A 7,324-nucleotide genomic window follows, 5' to 3' on the forward strand; every position below is an offset into this window, starting at 1 on the left:
ATCCTTGAAGCAGCAATCCTCAGATTTCAGTATGGCCCTGTATATTTTTAAGGCTAGAATGAGCTATAGAGTTTTTAAGAATATATTGAGTGACAGAGGGCATTTCCATCAAGTGATTGGAACAAGTGTGCATAGGTAACAAAACACTTCACATAGGTAGAATATTTATGCCATTACCAACCTGTTTGGGTCCCTGTTTCATTAAGATGACTCGATCCTCTAGAGAAGGATGAGGTGGCTTTCTCAGCTTGTTAGTGGTTTAGGTTCTATTAAAGGTTGTGGTACAACCACCTACCCTCAGGTAAATGCTTCTGTCTGGAAGAGGTTTCCAGTTCTGTCAGCAGAGGGAACTTGACATTAAAAATCTAGGTCAAGAATCTATAGGACGAGTCTCATTAGAAAACTGAATTGTACAGAAACTTAGGTAAAAACCATTTCAAAGAATTTGTGAGCTTTAAGGTCAGTAACAACTTTTCAGGGATGTAGTATGTGAAGAGAACCACCAACACTACATAGATAGTGAACAAAGAGCAGAAAAAAGTCTTTTGACTAAAGTGGGAAAGACAGAAAAATATTTACAATAAAGAAAGGGTTCAGTATAAAATACTATTGACAGGATGTTAAAAAATTAATCTTCAGCCATAATGAGGCCTCTTCGAGCTCCTAAAACCTTTGCTTTCTTCTCCTTTCGTCTTTGCTCATGTTGTTTCCGTTGTTCCTCCCTAGTCTGGAGAGGAGGTTGTTTGTAAGTTTTCTTGTGGAAGCTAACTCTGTTTACGTGCTCTTTCAGAGAATTATTTTCTTTAGATTGACTCCATGGTTTCAGCTTGCCTTTGTGTGGCTCATAGTTGAGGGGATGAGACAGACTTGCTTTGAGATCAAACACTGGCTTCTTGTTGGAGACTGGAGTCTGTGCTGCCTGAGTTGTCAGTTTGAATGGGGTAACAAGAGAAACAGAATTTCCATTTGTGGTCTTTAATTTGTCTGTCCCGAGCACAGCCTGGCCTTTTGGGGGTACCTCCAGGTATGATCACATGTGCAGACTTTCTGGCCGGAGTCTTGGTCAGAGTCTTGCTCATTATCTTTGGTAGCAGCTGAAAACCTGACATTCATTTTAGTAGCCGAGAGAACGGCTCGCTTGGCGGAGCCCTTCCCACACAAGGTGCTCCGGCCTGCAGCGCCCAGGGGCCGGCCCGGCAAGCAGCGCTGGCTGGTGGGGGTGCAAGCCGGGCGGAGCCTTCCCCGGAGAGGAACCAGAGTCACCACCGCTCCCTTGGTGACCAGCTGCTTCTTCAGTTCATTAAATGAATTGTGTTCTTCAAAATGTTTCTTTTTCTCTCTTAATATATTGATCAATGGACTCCATTTCCTTAAAGCGAGCCTCATGAAGCTTCTTAAAGTTTGGAGTAGTGCTTGTATTTCTTTTGCTTTTTCCAGGTTTGGAAAACCCATCTGTGTAGAGAGGCTTCTTTCTTTCCGAAGGTACCTTTGAATCTTCATTACCATTTATTCTTCTTTTTCCTGAGGAAACGGCATTCTCCTCTCCTTGGCTCTCATCTGGTGGTGAAGGAACTTCTGCAACTGTTCTGAGATCCTGGTTTTCCTGCTTCTCTTGATTCTGGGAGTCAGGGTTCCTGTGGACCATCCTGCACCTTCTCCTGGTTTTGGTGCCATGGTCAGCTGGCTCCCTCTCAGCTTGTTCCTGGCTGCCACTCTGCATCTCAGCCTTGTCACAAGACGACGCAGAAGTTTGACTTCCATCCCGATTATCATTTTCTTTTTTTTACCTCGTGTTTAAGGTGGGCTTTCAAGGCTTTTAACAACTTGTCTGCCCTCAGGTTAGCTCGGAGGCCCAGATTCTTGGCTAAGTTCTGCAGGTCGCTGTACTTGAAGGAGTCCAGCTCCTCAAGGGAGGGTACGGCCATGGCAAGCTGCATCCAGGCGACCACGCAGAGGACGTGTACTCCAGGATCGGCAGCGAAGTTCAAAAACTCTGGCGCCCCATCACGTGGTTTTGATTGTAAATATTTAGTATGTGTCTCTAAAAGGTAAAGACTCTTAAAAAAACAAAAAAAAAACACAATACCCTTAAGTCATCGAAAATGTTTAACAATATTTCCTTAATATCATCAAGTATGTAATCAGGTGTCATTTCTCCCCATCCCACGCCCCCCTCCCTTTTTTTTAACAGTTTACCTAATTCATATAAAATCTGTAGATGGCTTTCTAGGGTCCCTTGAATTGATAGGCTCCCCTTTCATCTCTCTCTCTCTTTTTTCCCTCTTGCAATTTGTTGTTGAAGAAACCTGGCCATGTGTGCCATAGAGCCTTCCATAATCTGGATTTTGTGGGCTGCGAGCCTGTGGTGTCATGAAACACGTACCTCTATCTGTGTGCTTCCTGTAAATTGCGGGTTAGAGCTAGAGACTGTATCAGATGCAGGTTTGAGTCCTTTTTTATTTTTTCTCCAAAACTACGTCAGGAGGTTCAGAACGCCTGGTTGTCTCCCTCCCTGCCATCAGTGAGATTTTAAGCTGGGAAGAGAAGTGCTAGATATTTCAGAAAGGTCTGCAGCTTGGGCAGAGGGAGGGAGCCTAGAGGCAGGGAGGCCAGTTAGGAGCCTCCTAAACCAGTTGCTGCCCTTCCAGCCTCACAGATGATCTCCTGCAAACAAGGGGGCCTTTGTGTTTGCATTTAGAAGGCCCTGCTGGAGCTGCTGGCTTGTTTTTGTGACCTGGAGGGACTTGGGAGCCACCTGAGGGCCATGAAGCAACTAAATACGGCAAAATAAATGAGGCACTTCTATGGCTATGTTTGCTTTCTCTGTGTCTGCCTGGAGTTGGCTAGGTGAATTAGATTTCCAGTGTGCTGCCCCTCCCGGGAAACATAAAATCCCCAGGGGTTAGGAGGTGGGAGGAAGTGACGGGATCCAGGGAGAGCCCCCTGCCTGTGTGCTTTGGTATGTGGGTTTTAAAGGAGAAAAACAGCAGCTGGTTTTTAATGGCAAATGCTTCCACAGTGAAAAAGCCCCAGATTGCAATATCTCATCTTTCCAAAAAGGTACAAGGAACTTAATGTTTGAAAGTGGTTTTAAATTTCTATGGGGGCCCCAAATATTCTGTTGTCTCTATTCCCATCAGTTAGTCTCTGACTCTCTTTGAAATGCAGGAGAGCTAGAGAGAGGGAGGAGGGGGGGAGGGAGAAAAGCATGTCACATCTCCTTTTGGATTGGGAGCACATAAAAGATTCCAGTAATGTAATTTTGGAATATAACTAGGCTTATTTTCTGATAGTCTTGAGTCATAAAACCAGACATTAATTTTAGAAAACATTTTGATTCCAAGGTGTAATAAAATCATATTGGATGCTGTGAAACATTTTAAAGTGTGCTTTTAAAGGGAAATATACTTCGGATAACTATTCAGGAGTTCAGCTATTCAGAATAAATTATAAAATGCAAATAAAAATGTACTTCAATTATATTTTGAATTTTGGCACCACACCTTAGAGTTCTGCTTTCACAACAAGAATGGCAGCTAAGCAGAGCAGACCCCACAGGGCCTGGCACCTACCCTGGCACCCACTCCACAAATCCTGCAGCTCAAGCAAATGCTAACTGATGTGGTATCCATTTCTGAGAGTTTCAGGGAGGCTGATTTTAAGAATGACAAGGTTGTTGTGGAATGACCATGTTGTGCATGAAGAGAGCAGAGAAGTAGGCAAGGCCCAGCCCCAATGTGCCCACCCAAGAGCTTTTTGGACCTTGGCTGGGAAAGGAAAGACTCTAAAGTCTGATGAACCAAGGGTTTAGAACTTGACTACCACTTCCTGGCTGGATGACCTTGGACATGTCACTTAACTTCTCCTTAGGTTTTTTTCTTTAATCAATAAATAGGTATAAAAATCTCCTGATTCTAATACCCAGCAATAAGTGAGGACTAGAAAAAATGGCTAGGAAAATTGGCTGTGTGCAGGGGACCAAGTAGTTTGCAGAAGAAATGACAAATTTTATTATTATCAGGACATAGAGGAAGGTAAATCAATAATAGAGGAATAAATAGGTATCACTTGTAGCTGAGGGAATATTTTGTAATCTTGTTTTGTTATTCATTAAAGGTAATATAAGGGATTTCTCTGATTTATGAATATTAAACTCACTGGTGTGATACCCAGCTTCCAAGATGGTGCCCAGTGATTCCCCGGTCTTCATGACCAAAGGAGGAAGTATAGTCTCTTCCCACATTGTAACCAGAATTGGCCTTTATGACCAACAAAATATGGCAGGAAAAAATGGTTAGTCACTTCTGCGATTAGGTCATAAAATACATTGTATCCATATGCAAATGAATGAAGTTGAAGCCTTACCTCACACATGTGCAAAAATTCACTCAAAATGAATCAAAGACCTGGATGTAAGAGTTAGAACTATAAAACTCTTAAAACATATGGAAAATCTTTCTGATCTCAGATTAGGCATATGACACCAAAGCACAAAGAACAAAAGAAAAAATAGATAAAGGAGACACCATCAAAATGAAAAGCTTTTGGGCTACAAGATCAAAGTCTGACCTGTCAAGATCAAGAAAGTGAACAGAAAACCCACAGAATGGAAGACAATTTTTGTAAATTGTATTTGAAGAAGGTCTTGTATCTAGACTGTATAAAGAGCTCTTAACAACTCAATATTAAAAAGTCAAACAACTCAACTAAAAAATGAACAAAAGATCTGAATAGACATTTCTCCAAAGAAAATACACACATGGCTAAGAAGCTCATGAAAAGATGCTCCACATCACTAGCCATGAGGGAAATGTAAACCGAAACCACAGTGAGCTACCACTTCATGCCCATTAGGATGGGTACAACTGACAAGGTGGTAACAAGGGCTGGCACGGATGTGAGGAAATTAGAGGTCTTACACACGGCTGGTGGGAATGCAAAGTGACGCAGCTACTTTGAGAAGCAGTAGTTTCTCAAAATGTTAAACAGAGAGTAACAAGCAATTCCACTCCTCGTCCTATACCCAAGAGAAATATAAACATATGTTGACATAAAAACATTGTACCTGAATGTCCACAGCAGCGTTTGTCATTATAGCCAAGAAGCGGAAACAACCCAAATGTCTATGGATTGATAAATGGATAAATAAGATGTGGTATATCCATACAATGCAATGTTATTCAGCTATAACAAGGAACAAAGTACTGTTATACTACCACAGGGGTGACCTTCGAAAATATGTTAAGTGAAAGAAGCCAGTTACAAAAGAACCTGTACTGCACGATTGCACTTCTATGAAATGTCCAGAATAGGCAAACCCACATGGCAGAAAGTGGATTATGGTTTGTCTAGAGCTGGGGGGCTGAGGGAGAAATGGGAAAGGACTGCTCACGGTTATGGGGTTATGAGGTGCTGAAGATGTCCTAAAATTGATTGTGGTGATGGTTGCACAACTCTGTGAATATATAAAAAATAGTCACCTACCATTCACCCAAGTACTTACCAGCCAGCTTGAAAAATAAAATATTACCAAGAACATTACTCTTGTATGTATTCCCCGGTGGAATTCCCTTCTCTCCTCTCAACAGTAATTCTGGATTTTGTGTTAATCATTCCCTTACGTTTCTTTCCTTCCATTGTTTTCTGAGGTTTCCAGCTTTTTGTTTGTTTGCTTTTAATGACCAGCATGTTTGCGGTGGGGAAGACTCTAGACCAGACTAACCAATTTCTCAAGTCTCTGGGTAAGAAATCCAGACAAGAGAAGTATAATAGCTGTCTTTGCCCTCCCATGACCACCCTAAGTAGCAGGGATTCTGGGTGCCATGGCTATATCTTAAAACAGATTGGTTTAGCCCATTAGTCATGGGCTGTCAAAGATCAAAGGGATTTTAAATATCATCTAGGCCCGAGGTGGTAGATAGACATGTGCTCATGCAGACATCACTAATCAATCATGGCATTCTCTCACACTGTCCTGTCTGGATCCAAAGCCAAAAAGTTATTTTTGTTGTTAAGTTACAGCCATTCCTCATAGTCCAACTCAAGCCTTCTCCTCCAAAAATCTGTACAGAACAATTCAACTCCCACTTACTTCTGCATGTATTGCTCTGAACATACTTTTCTGGATCTGGTTGGCATGGCTTCCAGGGGGTAGCTTGTAAGCCACTGGAAGGCGGAGGCCTTAGCTTGGTCTTATATTCCCCCAGGTGCCTAGCCCAACCATGGGTATATAGTTGGTGCTTCATTAGTACCCACTCATTGACTGATCTGCTGAGATGATGTTCAGCCAAGCCTTGAAGGGGTCTCTGATGATTTGAAAGCCAAAGGCCAAGCTGCTCCAGGACCATGCAATTGGAGAAGACTGCAATTTACTCATAGTATCCCTAGATCTTGTCCTAAAAACCATTGACTATGATCTACTTGGCTCTTTACTTCCCAAGTATTCCTAATTTTCCCAGACTGTGACTATGGCCCACCTGCGTGCTTCTGGCCTGCCTTGCCCCACCAGCACTGGCACGGCCACCATGACTGGGATGCATGCCCTGAACCTGCCTCTGGCCATGGTTGCTCTGTCTGCCCTGGGCAGCTGTCTCGCTCAGCCCGACCTAACTTTCCTGGGTTGGGCCCCCAGTGAGTTTGCCTGGCAAACTGGACCTCAGGGCACTTTCCTCTCTATGGTCCATTTATTTGTTTAGAAAGTGGAGTTAGCTCAATTTCCAGAAAGTTTTTTCTCAAAACTTCAATTTTTGCCATGATTTTTAGAATTTAGATTTAGATTTAGAAGAAAATCTCCAGGATGCAAGACAGCTAAATAAAAATCCAAATATTGAGTGAATCATCTTGTTGTTTCAAAGAATTCTAACATGAGATCAAGCTGCAGGACCAATAAGAGACCAACCCTAAAATACTGTGCATTTGAGGGATCAATGACAGTTTGAAGTAAATAGTCTAAAGCTGGCAGCTGGTGGCTGGGCCACCTCTGTCCCCTCCCCGTGGTCTGTCCTCCCCCCCGGGGCTCGAACAGGCTTGGTTGTAGAGTGGCAGGGTTCCGGGAGCAGCAACAGGGCAAGCCCCAATATGTAAGCACTTTCCCGATCTCTGGGTCACACCTGTTACTCTCCAACTGGCCAAAGACAGTCACATGGCCAAGCCCAGAACGACAGCAAGAGGACACTTTCGAGAGTGGAGTCAGGGAAAAAGCTATGGTCGTTACTACAGCTACCACAACTCTGGTTGATGTTAATAAATGTCAATTTATTAAGCACCTACTACATACCATGGATGGTGCCAGAAGCTTTACCCTTTATTTTATGTAACCATCACA

The 7,324-nt window shown here is 43.0% G+C and overlaps 1 pseudogene; it reads right to left on the reverse strand.

Moving 5' to 3' along the window:
- Window positions 1-628: 628 nt before the first annotated feature.
- LOC113923839 lies at window positions 629-1,940 on the reverse strand (annotated as a pseudogene).
- Window positions 1,941-7,324: the final 5,384 nt, after the last annotated feature.

The sequence above is a fragment of the Zalophus californianus genome, chromosome 15 (assembly GCF_009762305.2).
Source record: "Zalophus californianus isolate mZalCal1 chromosome 15, mZalCal1.pri.v2, whole genome shotgun sequence".
Taxonomy (NCBI): Eukaryota; Metazoa; Chordata; class Mammalia; order Carnivora; family Otariidae; genus Zalophus; species Zalophus californianus.